We start from the raw sequence: 18,016 nt of genomic DNA, 5'->3' as shown, positions 1-18,016 counted from the left end.
TTTTCTTTTTTTTTCATTGAACGATTTTAAGGGACTCTTTGTAAGGAGTGCTTGGGGACTCTGGGGTTTTCTCTCTCTCTGTTTCCTGATGGGAGCAGATTATTTATTTATTTATATGTGTTTTTAACTGAATATTTCAAATACCGGGTAGCGATCCAAGCCAGTCAATGGGTAATTGTGGCACCAGCGTAGCTGGTGTAAAGAATGACATTTTCTGTGTTATTATGAGAGTCTGGGAACTTCAAGAGTTTACCTTTTAATAGCCTCCATAAGAACATGGCCACACATTAATGCTTGGAATAGGCAATTAAAAGCAAAAATGGCTAATGGCCTCGATGGCACAGGACTGGGCTCAAGATGAATTAGACCTGGAAACTGACATAAAAAGAAGGACCTTTGTAATTATTAACAAAAATAAAAAGAGGAAGATCTTTGGCTGTACCCTGTGCTGCAGGACTTAGGGTGGGTTGTTCCCATCATGGAGCTAGCTTTGTCTACACCTTGGGTTTGTGGAGTAGAAGCCATGGAGGAAAGCAAGCTTGTGGGGTGCTCTGGACATCATCAGGTGCGTTGAGTCTTATATATTGGGCAACTGGAATAAATGAAGGTAGTGACTGGGCTTCATATCTACCCAGACACTGGGAGCCTGCCCCGGGTCCAGGCTTGGAGTGCATCTGTGCCACTCTCCTCTATCCATTCACAGTGTGATTTCTACCTCTCATTTTCTGCAAATATTTACAGCCCTAATTCCAAATTAGCCTTTCTTTCCTCTTTCTTCCTTTTGTAATGCAAAGAAATAGCTGCTCAATGAATATTCAGGATTTTAAGCACAGGGCTGTGTCCAGTATTTGCTGTAAATATGTATAAGTGCTTATTGGATCTCTACAAGTAGCACCTGTTTCTTCTGATGAGGCCCATGATACGGAAGAAAAATGCAAACAGGAGCCTTCTTAATGAAACAGCAAATTTAACCCATGCAACGTGCAGAATACTAATGAGCAAGCTGAGGCTGCCGTGGAGCATTGGTGCATTACCAGCACTGCACGGTGACCTTGCTCAGGCGTGCAGAGAAGGGAGCCCTCACCGAATAGATGCTGCTGATTAATCTACAAACACCGACCTCTCCAGGGACCTTCACAACCAAGCAGGGTGAGATTAAAGAGCTCAGGCTCCTGGATTTGGCTCTGCAGTGGATTTGTACCGAGCCCCCCTCCAAATCCAACCATTGCCTTCATTGTCACAGGGCGCTCACATTAATAAAAATACCAGATTGACACTCCACTCCCTGCTGCAGCCTGAAGCTGGTCAATTATTCTGCTTTAATTACCTCCTTTCGACCTGCTTTTTATAGGCGTGGGCCTTTGCTGTGTTTATGGCTAATAAAGCAACGAAGTGATGCAGTGATAAATTGCTGTTCTGGTTGAGGTGTGGATGGGACATGGCGCAGGTGGGCACCCAAAGTTTTGTGCATTGCTGCATTTCACAGCAACATTTCTCCCCCCCCCTCCCCCGCCCCATCCCAAGAATTTCTTTGTCTCTCCTTTGGTTTCACAGAAATTTCGATGTTTTATCATAAGTTTGTCTTTTATTATGCTGCTGAATATGTAAAATGCTGAAAGTGCCTTTGTTCAGCAGGTTAATTCTCTAGCTGATGATTAAAAGGAGACGATCGTTTAAGAGTGCAGAATAAAAAATGCATGTGGGAATTTCACTAGACCTAGAAATGGAGTAGAAGGTTTTTAATAAGGGGCTGCCTAATTTGGATTTTTTCTTTTTAACTGGAGCATGGAAACTACTTTCCATTATGAGAGATCAATTATATACATATATTTTTAATCTTGTTTTCATATTCAATCATCTGCTTAATATTGGTGCTGGGTATTTCTCTAATTTCAGCACAACAACAGAGTCCAGCACAGGGGTATTCTCTGCTGTGGCCTCCCATGAAAAAACAGTGGTTCTCTATTGCTTTATGTTGGGGAGAACAAGATGATGGAGAGCAGAGGAGATGTTGGTGTGAGGAGTGATGAAGGACGCAGTGAGTTCTGAGTACTGGGACCAAGGCCCAGTCCAGAGTCAGTGCTGGAGATGGGCAGCTCCAGGGACTTCTGCATCCACCATGACATCTGTCCACCTTGTTACCTTTTTGTTGAAGCCTGTATTCCAGCTGGCACACTTGTTGTGTATGAAGGACTCTCAAAACACGGTTTTGAGGCCAGAAGGTCAAAAGCTTGGGAATGAACCCCCTCAGTGTAATGCACTGTGGGAAGTTGTAAACTTCGGGCCTCCTTCTCTACATGCTTGGGTGCAGCCAGGCCATGTTTCTATGGGTTTAACTTTTTAGAAAAAAAAGCAAAAAGTGACTTTGTCTCTCATTGGCTTTGCTCGGGCAGCTGGGACTCCTGCCCAGCTTCACCAACAAAAACTGAGATAATGAGGAAGGAACCTCTTGGATGCTCTCCTGGTACAGCCCAAAGAAATTTGAGAGCAGGACCTACAGAGCCTTTCCCTTCCACGTCCCAGGGTGCAACTGTTTCTGCAACCTGTCCTCCATTGGTGATGGCCACAGATTATGATGGCAACCTGCAGCCCTCCAGTTCCCACCAATCCCCAAAGCCACTGGATTTGGTAGAGATGGACACATGACTGGCAGCAGTTGGAGGCATTAACCCCTCTCCGCAGGCAGGCTCCACAGCTCCTGCTGTGCACAGCTGGAAACACTCAGAAAACTTGTTAGATGTAAAAGCCGGGTCACCCTGGAGCAATGAGAGCTCCCTCAAAAACATCTGATTTGCAAGCTCTCCCTCCCCTGGGCACTGCTGAAAGGATCCCTGTGTTATAGGTAAGGATGTGGCTGAGCAGCTATTGAAAATATGTGAAGCCGTAGAAAATAAATGAGCAAGAGCTGCAATAACTCTCATGAAACAGCCATTTCATCACCACATGCCGCCGTTCTTCTCCCCCATTTATAGAAGCAGCATGCAGATTTTCATGGAAAGCGTGAAAAGGGATCCCAGAGCAGCCAGGATGTGTGCACAGGGAAAACAAAGCACTGAAATGGGGGAGAAATTGTTCTCCAGGCACACCTCTCCTTGCAGGACATGGCAAGGCATCACCTCTCAGCATGCTGTCAGCCAGTGCTCCAGCTCCTTCCTGAGAAGACCAGAGAAGGAGACATCAAGAAAGGGGAGATGCCATCACCAGAAATACCTCTTCTCCCCCTCTTCAAGGTGTTTTCTACTATGCATTGTGTTTAGTGTGGATTTTTTTCCTGTTACTAGTTGCCTACTTGCTGTTGTTTTAACCTGCTGCTGGCAATCCCATAGCCGGCTCCTGAAGTTTTGCTAAATGTGAGGTTGTGAAAAAGACCTACCCACTCAACTCCCCTTGGGTCATTCACGAGCTTCTCTTCATTCATTTTCTTCTTCTGAGCCTAACAAGGCTGTGTCTCCCTGTACTGAGTAGCGTCTGTATCTCCAAACATCACGGTCACCCTCATCCATGCCATGTCCAGTCACCTTGCTGAGATGGTGAAATATCAACAAATGCAACATTCAGGGTGGAGGTCATAGACTTACATAGCTTCCCGTTGAGGATTTCTGGCTGACTGTACTCCTGATCAAACATTTTTTAGTACTCCCTTTGCCAGGGGGTTTCTGACAGACCCAGATCTGCACTGACATTTCCACAGTGCTGTCTCTTGTAGTTGCCTGTTTCCCCTGGTGGTGTCACTTACAAGTTAACTAAATGCAGATTTTACAGGGATTTAACTGATCTACCACTGGGCGGGAAGTTACCATTCCTCAATGGCACTTCAGCAGCTACCTTATGTGTCTGATCCTAGCCTACACCAGCTGCCTTAGCTCACAGTGACTTTTATGTATTTCTTCTGTCTTTACAGGAGAGTCTCCCCATGCAGAATGCAGACATCCCCCAGCTCAGCTGCTGAGCAGTAGCTCCGTGCTGGAGCAACCGGGTCCATCTGGGCTTTTTACCCATCCAGTGGGAAAGAGCCAAAGAGACACATGGCAAAAGGCGTAGTAGTGTCATGGGAGTCCCTGCAGTACTGGGAAGTCAACTGTGAGCATTGCCCAAAATGAGTTGAAGATGTAGACAAACGGACAATGCCGTAACTAATAGGAGGTTATGCTGGCTCCAGTAGAACTAACCAAAAATGTTGCCAGCTGGATACAAGAAAGGAAAAGTAATACTGAATAATATATTTTTAAATAAAACGCACACATGTTGCAAAGTGACTGGATTAAAGCTTTTGGGACTTGGGGAATTTTGTGGAATGCATGTGAAATTCAAAATGTGTAGTGCGCCGAGTTGAAGATTTGACTGTTTCCACCTTTGATATTACCTAGCTCTCCCTCACCTGCCTTGGAATGGCTCTGGGCAGTTTAAGCAGAGTTATCAGATGTGTGCTGGACATGTCTGATGAATGCCAAGATCTCACAGCTGGAGCAGACAGCTACTGCTCTGATCTGAGCTGCCGCAGACTTTGAACGGGCTGTGTTTAAGCTGAAAGTGGGTGGTCTGAGTTGTCTGCAGACAGTCTCACTTGAGAGAGATCTTATTTCTGGAGCGTATCTAACACCATATATCAAAAGTTGCTTTGATTCTTATCAATATTCTGGAGGCAAAACTTCAAAATATGGTATTAAAACAACGAGGCATGACTGATCTTTGTAAGAACTCTTGGGAATTTATTGTTCTCCTAAAGTCATGTAACCTAGGAACAGAAAATATATTTTCTGAGTAGATATTTATGTTAAAGCAACTTCCTCTGTGGAAGAAAAAAACTTTGGAGTGTTGATAATTCAGACCTTTCTGACGCTGCTTTATTTGCATGGAGCAGCGTCATAGAATCCTAGAATGGCATGGGTTGAAAAGGACCACAATGATCATCCAGTTTCAACCCCCCTGCTGTGTGTCAACCACCGGACCAGGCTGCCCAGAGCCACATCCAGCCTGGGTCCTGCTTCAGTAACGCAGATCTTGCAGTGCCATTGAAAATGATCTGCAGCAAGAGACAATTCCTTCAGTAAACAGCAGCAAACACCCTATGGAAGAAAATATGCTCATTCCTTAAGTGTCATGCAAGCTAAAATAATAGGCTTGTGCCGTCTTCTCTCTTTCTTCATGATGTATATTCAAAGCCCAAGGGGATTTTCCAGGCAGAGATGAGGGCATGAATAGTCAGGGAGTAGATACGTAGCTACGCACATCCAAAGACTGCTGTTATTTCATGCTCAATAATAGAAGGAGATAATAGAAGTTCCTGCCCCACCTACATTAGAGATTCAGATTCAAATTAACACAGTATTTTAAATAGGAAAACTCCCGATGACAACCAACAACCAGTAGGGAAAACTTCTGGTTTGCTTGGAAGAAAAGGTGTAAGGATGATGGCAAAGAACACCCTACCAACTCTTTCAGATTGCCCCTAGGGGTGGTGGATGTTCCCTCCATCCCTGCAGACACCCAAGGTCAGGCTGGGTGGGTCTCTGAGCACCTGATGGAGCTGTGGGTGTCCCTGTTCACTGCGGGAGAGTGGCACCAGGTGGCCCTTAAGGGTCCCTTCTCACAGGAACAATTCTGTGATGCTATAACTACAGAATTCATCAAATGCATTTCAAAAATCCAGGACTCACAGCCTGGACATCCACATTCCTTCTAGTCCGCCTTGAGATACTGCTAGACCAAAATCTCCACAACTACCTTGGGAAGTAGCCAACAACTCTCTGATTTCAGCTTTATTTTTTGCTTTATACAAGTGCATGGCAGAGGGCAAAATACGATTTAGTTCCCTTTTCAACCATGTGTGAGTTTTTAAGATATAGCAGTTAATGATTTTAAACAGCTTTGTGTTGGAGACAGGTTTCTTAAAAAATATATATGTATATATATCCTTTTGTGATCACTCATAGTAAAGCACAACATGTTTTTGCAAACAGCCAGCACTTTGTTGGTTTTTTTCCCCCAGTGTCACATTAATTTTACTGGCCCCAAATCCAGAACTATGCTTTTGTATGTGGGATTTTACCAGCAGTAGAATGCCTCCTATAAAAGCGTTGATAACTTATTGGCATTCTAAGCGTTCCCTCCTCTGCAGTTTTGCTGTGACAGGACTTGGTAGGTTTGTATGAGCCAAACACATTTTCCTACTGACACAATGTTTCAGGTGACAGCATTTCAGAGGGACATAGGATCATAGAATCATAGAGTCATCCCCTAGGGGTGCAGGCTTATCTCTTCGGCTGATGCTATTTTCTGCCAGTGGGAAAAGAACGTACATCTGTGTTGGTCAGCCTATGCAAAGAACAGCTGTTTTTGCCCCAAAGAGGTATTTTCCCCTTGAAAGAGAATTGTTTGGTCTTGTCCTTACTGCTAAAATGTTTATCTTTTTCTCAGCCCCAGGGGAACAAATGCTCATCCAATATCCTGAAGCAAAAACAGAAATGAGACAGCAGAACTGTGTGAAAAATGTGCAGGGGTCAGCTTTGAGCAGGGCCACAGCACTGACCTTGGTGTGGTTACTCAGAATAAAACCCATGTCCTCCATTTCAATTGAGTTGTTTACCTCCAGAGAACTGCCGGCCATTAGTTAGCTTCTAGTGAAAAGAAATATAGCTGCTTAGTTCAGTAGTGAAGACAAGTCACTGGAGATCTGACAAAACCGCAGTGTTGAGGTTCCTCATCAGAACTTCAACTTCTGAGTGTGACTTCAGGAGAAATGTATTTGGGAGAGCACGCAACACTTGGTTAAATGTGCTGTTTCTCTGCCACACATTGCCACATTGCCTTGAGGACGTTCATAGAATCATAAAACAGTTTGAGTTGGAAGGAACCCTTAAAGACCATCTGGTCCCACTCCCTGCAATGCACAGGGACACCCACAGCTACATCAGGTGCTCAGAGCCCATCCAGCCTGACCTTGGGTGTCTGCAGGGATGGGGCACCACCACCTCTCTGGGTAACCTGTGCCAGTGCCTCAAAATCCTTAGTGTAAAAAACTTTTTCCTTATATCCAGTTCTCGGGTGGATCTCATCCTGGAGCAGGAAGGCTTAAAGTCCACTGTCAGGCCATTGAATTTTTACATTATCGAGAAGAACCATCCCAAGTTGAGTCAAACTGGAAGGTTTCTTTTTGGTAGTAGGGTGAGGGGCTGGGATATAGCATTAACACCCACAAAGATGTCAGTCCTTTGGGCTTGTGAACAGAACTGCAAGTCTTAACAGGATCAAACTCAACCAGTTCTTCTGCAAAGAAAGCAGAGAACATCTGCTCTCATTTTCTTCTGGCCCTAGAGTTGGTAACAATGGCATTACCAATTCTTTTGATTATTCCTATTGAGTGGCTTCATTTTAAAGCAAGCATGAGTGGGGTTTTACTGCTTTGCTTTGCATTCAGAGGAATAGGGATGGGGTCATGGATGGGGCCGTTAGCACCTCTTCGAGTGCTGGCCGTGGGGCTGTGGGGCTTGGTGGGCGGATGGAAAGCAAGTGCCGATGGAGATTATTTTAAACAAAAGGCAGAGTGGAGACAGGCCAGAAACCACACTGCAGAGGTCCTTGGGGAGCAGCAATAATTCCTCTTCCTGGCCAAAGGCTATTTCCCGCTTGTCTGCACAAACAATCCTGCCCAATTAGCAGGGTCCTCAGGCATCTCAGGAGGAGTGGGGTTTGGCGCTGGTGTTGCTGTGCTCTCAAGAGGGTCTGGAGAGAAGGCTCCCACCCATCTTATTCACTGTGAACAGAGCTTTGCAGGGCTGCTCCTTTTGCAGATCCTTAGTGAGTGTCCGGGATTCAGCCCTGTACCACATGTCACGGTGAGAAACTGGGCTGAACACCAAAATATTTGTCTCTGACACGATAGGGAGACAGGACCCTAGCTCTCAGTTTCCCAGGCAGTCTCCCCGTCAGTGGAAAAATCACAAAGTGCTCAGCTGTTGTGGTTTGCAATGCTAATATTTCAAATCTGAGGAAGGGTTTGTTCCTGAGACAATGAGCGATGCCTTTCAAATTGTATCAGTTGCTCCACTGTGATGTTATCCCTTCCTAAAGACCTGGCCTGGAAGCAGTAACCAGTCCCCAAAGGACAGGGCTATTTAAGAAGGTCCTGACCTCTCCCCACGTGTACCCTGCCCGTGAGAAGGGCTTTTACCAGGTGCTGTTTGCTTAAATAGAGTTCTGGTGATGGCATGGTGACGTATGACCATTGGGGACAGGGCAGATAAGGAAGGAGCAATTAAAACAAAAACCTGAAAGCAGATACAGAGGAAGTCAAGGAGGCAGATGAAAGAACATTGGCTCCACAGCTCTGAAAATCAACCAAGGGAGAGAGCTCTGAGCAAAGAGTGCTTCAGTTTTGGGATCACAACTGCACAGTTTTGGTAAGAGCACCACTGCATTAATGTACCTGCCAGTTTGTTCCCTTCACAGAAACAACCTAAAGGTCACAAGCAGATCGTAAGTGGTTTACTGATGGTTTTAGAGTAGGGAGATGTTCAGATCTACCCATTACTTATCAAATTATATTGACTTATTTTAAGTGGTTTGCTGCCTCATTGTGGGATGAACCATCCTCAAGGTCTCACTTAAGAGCTGTCCTCTGGTACTTTGGTTTCGATCTTTCCTCTCCCTCACCCCATCCTTCACACAAGGCCAAGATCCCTACCCCCTTGTGCTCTTCCTGTGAATTTGGTGGGTTTTGACATTGGGAAAAGTGTTGCACTGAAGCCTACGGCACCAACTGATGAAAAGTGACTCAGAAATCACTGCGGCTCATAACTCTTCTCCCCTACATGCCCTGGCTGGATGGGAGATACGGGCATGCTGAGCTAGCAGCCAGCCACAGGCCAATGGGAGCAGATAGAGATGTTACTCCTCTTTTTTCCTCTGCAGAGTTGCTTGATTGGGTTTGCCTCCTCATTATGCAGATGATGATTTTTTCTTTGTCTGTTCAGTGAGAAACAAATCAGCAGGAAAGTTATCTTGGAGGCATCTACCTCTCTTCTGAATGTGGTTAATATTGGCAAGCTAGTTCAAAAGTTTGAGGGTGGAGAGGCCTTATCCTCATATAAACCTTGCTTCCGGAGCTAAAAATGAGTCGTACACCTTTGGTATTAACTTGGCCTTCTCTTAGCATCTACCAGGCAGCTATTTGCTTGCAGCAAGTAACGAACTCCTCTGTTCACAGCCTGCCCTGACTATGTCAAAGGGAATCTTCCTCCGCTCTCCATTTCTTTTTTGCTGCCCCTCACCACCACCCACCCGAACCCTCTCTGCCTTTCAGGGCCTTGGAGGCTGGAGTTCTCCTTTGATCCAAGGCTTCCCTAAGGGAAGAACAGATCTCTCCACCTGGGATGTGTCCAGCCATTGTTATCTTCCTGCCTTTGAAGCTGCCTATCTGCAGTGCTCTTCTCTGCACCGTTGTTTTTAGTCCTTTTAACAGCCCCTTCACAGCTGCCTTTGCCTCCACCCCAGGCACTTGGCAGCACAAAGCCAAACAGGGAAGCAGAGATGCCCATGCTGTTAATGAACTATTCCCCCTCCATCCCATCGGCTGGAGATGCCGGCTCTGGATGGATGACTTGCTGGCTGCAATGAGGGCTGTTTTCATCTCACGGTGTCTCACCAGCTTGCTTTCCCATGCATCAGTCTGCCATGGCCAAGAGCAGCAGAGTGCAGCAATGTGAGTACAGCTACCATATCATAGACTGGAAATGCGCCCAGGTTAAAATCCCTGCTTCAGGTAGCTCTGAGCTTTGGAAAGAAGTTTTAGCTCAAGACCAAGAACTAATTATCAAAGTCTTTTTCCCTTCAGTGTATGTATCCTCTCCTCAGTGGCACCCCAAAGTCCTGCAGCGGTGACAAAAGCAATACCTGCCAAATGCTGAGCTCTTCAAAAGTTGATCAGGATGATGTGAGTGAGTTTTTTTATCCCCCCAACAACCGGGACTGCCTTTGCAGAAGGACAGTCATCATCACAGGCTCATCTCAAAGTGAATGGTGCTCAGCTGGGAATCAGTACATGGATTCTTCGTTCAGTTTGGCCTTTGCTCAAGACAAATGGTGGTGTCTCCCCTCCCTGACCTCACTTTCAGAGAACATCTCTTTGTTTAAAGCCTCAGTGAGTTCATTAGAGGTGCCTGTCTCTGGGCAACCAAGGATTGAGGTGTGCATGCATTGGCCAAAGCCAAGGAGAGGAAATAAAATAGGCTGTATTCACCACAGCTGAGTGCAATTGTGTGCTGCCACACACCAGTGAATGTGGCCGGGATCCTCCACGTCTGATTCTGCACAGAAATAATTCAGGGATGAATATGGGATCTATTTGCATTTCAGCCTGTGGGACTCTAAGCGTGACTCCCGGCAGAGCTTGCTTGGAACAGAGCCCATGCAGCCCCACTGAGATTCCCATTGAGATACATATAGACCATTGTGTATTGTACATTAATGCACAGTAATTATGTCGTACTGGAAACCTTTCAAGTCAGCATTCATCATTCAGAAATCGTCTTAAACCAGTTTGTGCTGCTCTTGTGCTTGAAAGTGAATTGTGCAAAATTGGCAGCCATAACCACCACTGCAGTAGAGCATATAAAAGCCTTTTCATTGTGGAGTTAGTAGTTTTACTGTAACTTCCCTGTCTTACCAATGAACACCACAATTCTCTGAAAAAAAAAAACAAAAAAACAAAAAACAACAAAACCTATAAATCCTGGAACATCCTGAACCTTTGACTTGCTGAGGGTGAGCGGCTCCAGCCTGATTCGTGGGAGCATTGCTTCACGTCCCAAGTGTGCTGACAGCAAGCCAGGATGGAGCAAATCGCTCCAGATTGCAGCATCCAGGTGGCACGGCTGTGCTTGTTGGGTGGGAGGAACGTCATCCTCAGCAGCAGTTCTCCAGGCAGACAACACAGAGGCAAGCAAATGTCATGCTGGGCAAATTCTCCAGGGCCTCTGTCACAGCTGCAGCACCAGAGAGATGACAATGAATATTTCATCCATCCTGCAGCCTTCTGGGCTGCTCCTGAGTTTGAAGAAGAATTGCAGTGCTCAGAGAATAAGCTTCCAGCCTCGTGCATCAAATGAGCTGCCCAGGGAATGGTGGGGTCACCGTCCTTGGAGGTGTTCAAGAACCATGGAGATGTGGCACTGAGGGATGTGGGCAGTAGGCATGGTGGGGGTGGGCTGGGGTTGGGCTTGGGGATCTTAGTGGTCCTCAGTGATTCTGTGATTCTACAGCAAAAGTAGGAATAAAGAACTCAACAATTTCAGTTGATGGAGATCTTCCAGCTCAGTCAACTTTGAAATGAAGTTCTGTATTCATTCAGCATCCAAGGTACCACTGAAATAACATCCATCATAGTAGGCAATGGTGGGAAGGACCGAAAGGCAGATAAGCATCTTTGAAAACGTAGCTTTGAGATAAAATGCTGTTCCCACTAAATTCAGTGCTAAAACCATTGCGGATCTCAATGACAGCCAGATTTTCACCAGGCCCCAAACTGAGTGGATCTGCTCACGTGCTTACACCAAGCATCTCAATTAACTTTTGCAAACTTAGAACCTTGACTCATAGTCCCAGCTGCTGGAAGTGGGAAAGATGCATTAGCTCAGCTTTTTGCCATGTGAAGGACTGCTTTCTTCATGACATTAATTGCTCTCTGCCTCACTTAATAAGAGTCTGTTTTCAGCAGCCCAACATAACCATGTAATCGGGAGAATTTCTGTTTATTGTTAAAATGTTTTCCTGCCTAGAAAATGAGGATTTCTGGAATGTGTCTGGTGGCAACACGACACTGGGGAGTGAGTGCAAGAGCCTGGAGTGCTGAGCTGGGATTTGCTGTGCAGCCACCTTGTGCCCTGCTCTGCTCTCTGCTGCAGATGATATAGAATTTAATTTCAGATTAAGAAGTCTAAGGCAGCACAGACTTTTCATTATAAGTGAGGAAATAGCATGCTGGTTCTGTTGCCTTCTTGCATGTGCTTTGCATGTGCAAGTGCGCAAGCAAAACAGCGATGCTGCACAGTTGGAAATGATGAGCAGCAGGGATGTGTCCTGAACACATGCATGATTTCTGGGGCATGGCAAGCTGTCAGGCATGGCACTGCTTTCCCACACAGGGATGGCGTGAAAACAGTACTGGGAACGCCCTTCTCCCCGAGACAGGCCCATGCCAGCTGTTCACACTACTCCCCAGTCAATGTTGTGCAAAAAAGGATCACAGAATCATAGAATCATAGAATGATTTGAGTTGGAAGGGACCCTTAAGGGCCATCTGGTCCCACTCCCCCACAGTAAACAGAGACACCCACAGCTCCATCAGGTGCTCAGAGCTCCATCCAGCCTGACCTTGTGTGTCTGCAGGAAGAGGCACCAGCACCTCTGGGCAACCTGTGCCAGTGCTGCACTATCCTTATCGTAATTTTTTTTTCCTTATATCCAATTTAAAAGGGAAAGACAGTGCAGCATTTGAGGTACCAGATTGCAGTTTAGGATGCTGTCAACTTGTCCATGTCTCTGGGGATCAATGTCCTTTCTGGTTCTCTCTACCCCAGGAAGTTGTCCTGTGTATTTTCAATGGGTAGAGGGCTTCAGGGCAGAGGAATGTCCTCTCAGAAAGGGATTTTCTTCAGGAATATCCCCACACCAATCCCTTGACTGGGCTCCATTAGCTCTTACCTCTCATCAGCCTGCAATTAGCAATAGAAGAAAATGAACAAAGCCCATTGGGGAAGTGTTATCAGCACAGGCATTTCTCAAAGGCTCTTTTGCCTATTGATATTCGCTGTAGAAAGCCAAGGCAGGGAACACACCTCCAGCTGTAAGCATTGCAGTAAGTCCTCAGAGAACTCAGCCACTGAGCAATGTGGGAGAGGGGGACATCTGATGCGGAGGATGCCCCATTCGTAGAGACACTCAAGTTGGATGGGGCTCTGAGCACTTGATGGTAGTTGTCCCTGACCACTGCAGGGGAGCTGGACCAGATGACCTTGAAATGTCCCTTCCAAATCAAATGATTCCACGATTATATGATTTATTCTTAAGTGAGTACCTCTGAGCCAGGAATGCTCCTGTTTTGACTGTTCTCCTTTCTCATCAGCGTTTTCCCGTCCTCGGGCAGCCACCTGCATATGGGGCACAGAGGACGCAGCACAGAGCTTAAGCACCAATTTTTCCCCCATCACATCCTGCACGTTTCCAAGGGGAGAGCTCTGCCCTCTGCAAAGGCTTCAATGCAGCTCTTATGATGCACAGCATCTGCGAAAAGCAGCAAACCCGGCACAGAAGCATGCTTTGTGCGTTCTGCCTGAGAAAAGTGTGGTAAGGCAACTAGGGTTTCAAAGCTCCCTCCAATAGGACGCCTCATTTTCCCATGGGATTTCGGGCACAGCGAGGCCTGAGCTAGCTCTGCAAAGGTATTTACTTATGTGAAGCAGAGAGCCACAAGGCAGGAATTCACAGCAGCCCCGGTTGCTCCTCACAGACCCAATAACATCCCCAGCACCGCAGGGCAGCTGTGAACAAGGGCTGCTTTCACAGATGGGAAAGTGTAATACAAAGTGATTCTCGGCCACAGGAAAAGGGAAAATCGCCCAGGTAAACGTGCAAGCCGGATTCTTCCTGAAAAGTTTAATAATTCTCTGCTATTCGGGGAAAGCTTTCCGGTGTTATGAGTAATAAACCCCTCCTCCCCCATCCTGACATGTTAAAGCAATTAGATTGCAAAACGCCGTGGCTCTAGAATGCATTTATGGCTTTTGTTATTGAGAGGGATTTTTTTTGTTTGTTTGTTTCTATACCCCCATGATGAATCTAATTGAAATCCAAATGCAATCGGAGGATAAAATAAATGGTGACAAGCTGGGTGCTCCCTCTGGGGCTGCGGCCCCACCGACGCACATTTTTCTTAAAAAAAGGCTGGGAAATGTACAGCCAAATTAGAAAGCCTACATATGCCAAGATGCTGGGGGAGATGTTTGGCTGTTCCTCAGAAGCAGCTCTGCACGTGTGAAGACTTTCCCTTCCAGCCCAGGAGATGGCACAGAGATGGCCGAGGAGAGCTGGTGCTGCTCCCACTGCTCAGAACCTGCAGGGAGATGTGGGGTGAGGGGGTGGCTGTATCCCAAAGGGTCTGGTGTGGAGCTATCAGGAGAGGGAGCTCTGAGCACACAAAGCCTTCTGCTGATGCCCCCTCCCACTCTGTCCTAATTGGGAATTAGCATCCATCCCCACCTCCTGCTGCTCCAGGCTGCTGGGGTGAAGAGCTCCGGTGAAATCATAGAATTTTCCAATGAAAATCATAGAATGAGTTGGAAGGGGCCCTAAAAGGCCCTCTGGCCCCACTTCCTGCAATGAACAGGGACACCCACAGTTCCATCAGGAACTCTAAGCCCCTCCAGCCTGACCTTGGGTGTCTGCAGGGATGGGACACCCACCAGCCCTCTGGGCAATGCCTTACTGCCCTTAGTGTAAACAACTTTTCCCCTATATCCAATCTAAATCTCCCCTCTTTTAGTTGGAAACCATTTCCCCTTGTCCCATCACAACAGCCCCTGTTAAAGTGCCTGTCTCCTTCTTTCTCATAGCTCCCCTTTAGATACTGAATGTCCAGCTTGCCAACCACAATGAAATCCAAATGAAATCTGGTTACTGAAATTCACATTAAGAGATTTAAATATGTATAAAAGTATTTTAAAATGCAAATTATAAAGCAATGCTAAAGGAAATATCGAGAACTGGCTATCGGTCTCCAGGATCCAATCTCCATGCGAGACCAGAAGGGGGCAGAAAATGATGATTAGGGATTTTCATAATCACACTAAATCCTGTGGTACCTCTGAGCTCCCCAGCCTCCTCATCAACTTGGTCTCATCACGTCTGTAGCAATACCCACCTGAGGAACTAAGTCTTGGTAGCTCAAGCCCATTGTCCTTAAGAATATATAGATATGTGTGTGTCTGCATGTACCAGAGTGTATATTGGGAAGACAAAACAACACAGACCTCCAGGGGCTTGATTGCAGAGAGGGTGCCAAGGAAGCCCTGTCCCAGGCTGTCCCCATCCCACCGTGCCCAGAGGAGCCTCCTTTCTCCTGCAAGCTGATGTGTGAATTAATGGGGACGGATGAGAAGGATTCGTCTCATAAAACCGCTGGGCTTGGAAATGAAGCCCAGCAGGTAAGGTGATTGTGAAAAGGAGCTTAAATTATGTTGACCCTCCCTGCCTTAAAATACACTTTCAGTCACAGAGTGTTTTGTTTCTTCAACCCCTTTCTAAGCCGCAACCTGGCTTGCATTTCTCTGCTCTGGGTTTTCCCTTTCCAGATGATTTGCTCATTGTTTCCACTCCAGGAGCTGTTCTGAAGGGGAGAACTTTCCATTTCCAAAGCATTTTTTCTCCCAGAGGATAAAGTGCAGCCCCAATCCTGCACAAATTGGAGGTCTGTAGGTTGAAAGTGAGCACTCCTGATCAAGATTTAATAAAAATTGAAAGAGGTCACGGTGGGAGCAAAAGCAGCTGGAACCAGAAGGCTTTTCATGTTCCCTTAATGCTGTAAAGGACAGTGATCTCTTCCCTGTGCTAACCGGAGGAAGCAAACAGCTGCAGGCAGGTAGTGTGGTCCTCAGCATGTCCCACATCCAAGGGAGTAGTAGGAGAAAGGTCCATTCCTCACCAGTGGGTGATGTTCCTCTTCTGCAGGTGCTGAAATTTGGCTTCACTGGAAGGCACATCTTAACATTGCCTTGCATGCACAGGTACAAGGGGGAAAAATCAATGCTTTTGAAAAACAGAAAGGGAAGGGCTACAAATGCAATTGAATTGCCCTTCTGATGAGAAAGGGTGTAAAAAGGGAAATGCACAGTCACTGCAAAATAGACATTTCTAGAGGACCTGGGGGAGAATCAGCACCAGCATTTGTCTCCAACATCAAAAAGATCTCCATCAACACAGGAGAGCCCAACCCGCGTCCTTGGCTGCTGCTGGAGGTGCAGAGTTTGGTGCAGGAGCCCAGCACTGGGGTTTTCACGGCCATTGATAGCAACAAGAACAACTCACAGGGCAGCAGCCCTCCCAGAAGCTCCTACAGATTTAGCGTAAAATGTTGTCAAAATGCAAAGCGAACAGGCTTATTTGGAGGAGCAGAATGAAGCATTTATTTCCCCCCCTGCCAGCTGGCTTCGTATGGTAATCTGAAATATTACTTGTACTATTATGAGATCCAAAGTGATTTTCACGTTGACGATGTCCCTTTAAAATGACTTTCAAAAATCCTTTTAAAGTCGATGTCAGAATGTTAATACCGCCTGCAGAGTTCAGCATGTATTAGTGTCTGTGTTCTGCACAGCTGTAAGAAACCCTCTCCATCTGGACTTTAAATATTTAACTTTGAACAGGCAAAACAGCAAAACCCCGATCATTACCCTTGCAGCAGAGATCTATGAAATTAAAGAGCGCTCATGTTAAATTACTTCCATCCAATATGTGCGACACATTCGATTTGTTACACTTTGGGAAATCGTGATATTGCTTCTGTTATTACTAGGCAGAAATATAAAAATCCCTAATAGAAGAGCATGCCCATGACAGATCAGCTTCTCGTGGCGTTCCTCTTTGAAGTGGCGCTGGCTCAGAGCCCGGCATGTCAGCAGTGCAGTTCTCCACACTGCTGGACCATGGCTGCTAACAAAGACGGCTGGATTTGATGCCAACATTTGACTCAGTGCCCCACTGGGACATGGACCATAGATAGAAAGTCATCTTCCAACATTTTCCATCTGCAACGGCCCTATATCTGGCCTTCAGAGCCTCTAGCTAGTAGGTTGTCCCTACTTTGATAGCCATCTGCATCTTGTTTTGTGCGGGTTACCCGAGGATACGAAGCAGGAGGACGTATCCCAAGTGCTGGTAGCATCAAAGACAAGCGAGTTATCTGAGGCACAAGTTGTGAGGGTGAAGAACGGTTGGTTTAAATCAGACGTGCAAAGTTGTCAAGAAATGTGGTGAGCTCCTGTGAAGCCTTGCCTCCTCCTTATCCTCCTATGTCCCAGTGCTTGTAGCTCCTGTGCTGATGGAAAATGGCTCAAGTAGCTGGGAATGCAGCAGTGTGAGGGAGGGGACAGGGTGAGCTTCTGGGAGTGTGGAAAAGAAAATGAGGAGGAGCTGATTTGTCTTGGCATCTTCCATGGGCTGACCTTCATCTTCTATGGAGAGAAGATATCGATGTTTTTATTAGCAACTTGCACATTCCTTTCGAGATGCAGACAGAGAGGAGGACCAAGCGTCCAATGGATGGATGGATGGATGGACGTAAGCAGACACAGGACACAGGAAATCTCTTATCAGTTTCTTTTTATCTCCAGTTTTTTGCCCTTTTATTTATCACTTCCTTTAATCCCAGCAACTGAAGTGGAAGTGTTGCTTAAGACTCAAGTTTTCTAATCAAATAATGTAAATGTATAAGTAGACACAATAGATGAAGAGCCATGAGTCCTACTGCATTCCATTATGTATGATTCTCTTTTGAGCAAATATGTAATCACAGCCTTTAGTTATAATAATTATGTAATATTTCTTGATAGGAGCAATTGGAATCCATTGTGGAGGGAAGTAATTACAGCTTACTTTTGTTCCTTTGTTTCTGAGTGGGTGGAATTTATGGGCAAAAAATTATGCACGCTCAAATATCTTTATAAAATGTTGGGTTCTCAGGAAGTCTGGACCTCCTCAGATGTATGCTCCCTTTCTTTTCTCCTATGTAGAAATGTTTATTCAATTAACTGAGAAACATTTAGTCCCGAGAACTATAGAACATCAAGGCAAATGTTTTTCTTACAAAAATTGAGAGTTTATAAATTCACATGTTCAAATAGGCTGGATGGGTGTGTGCGCACGCTCCCTCTCACGCACACAAAAGATGTAAGTTGCTTTTAAGCCGACACTTTAAATATCGATTTTTATCCCGTAGCAATTTCATGTTGGAGGGTTCTTTTTTTTT

This window comes from Meleagris gallopavo, chromosome 5 (genome assembly GCF_000146605.3).
Source record: "Meleagris gallopavo isolate NT-WF06-2002-E0010 breed Aviagen turkey brand Nicholas breeding stock chromosome 5, Turkey_5.1, whole genome shotgun sequence".
In the NCBI taxonomy this organism is placed as follows: Eukaryota; Metazoa; Chordata; class Aves; order Galliformes; family Phasianidae; genus Meleagris; species Meleagris gallopavo.
The sequence above is the reverse complement of the archived record's forward strand: the minus strand, read 5'-3'. Positions refer to the sequence as shown.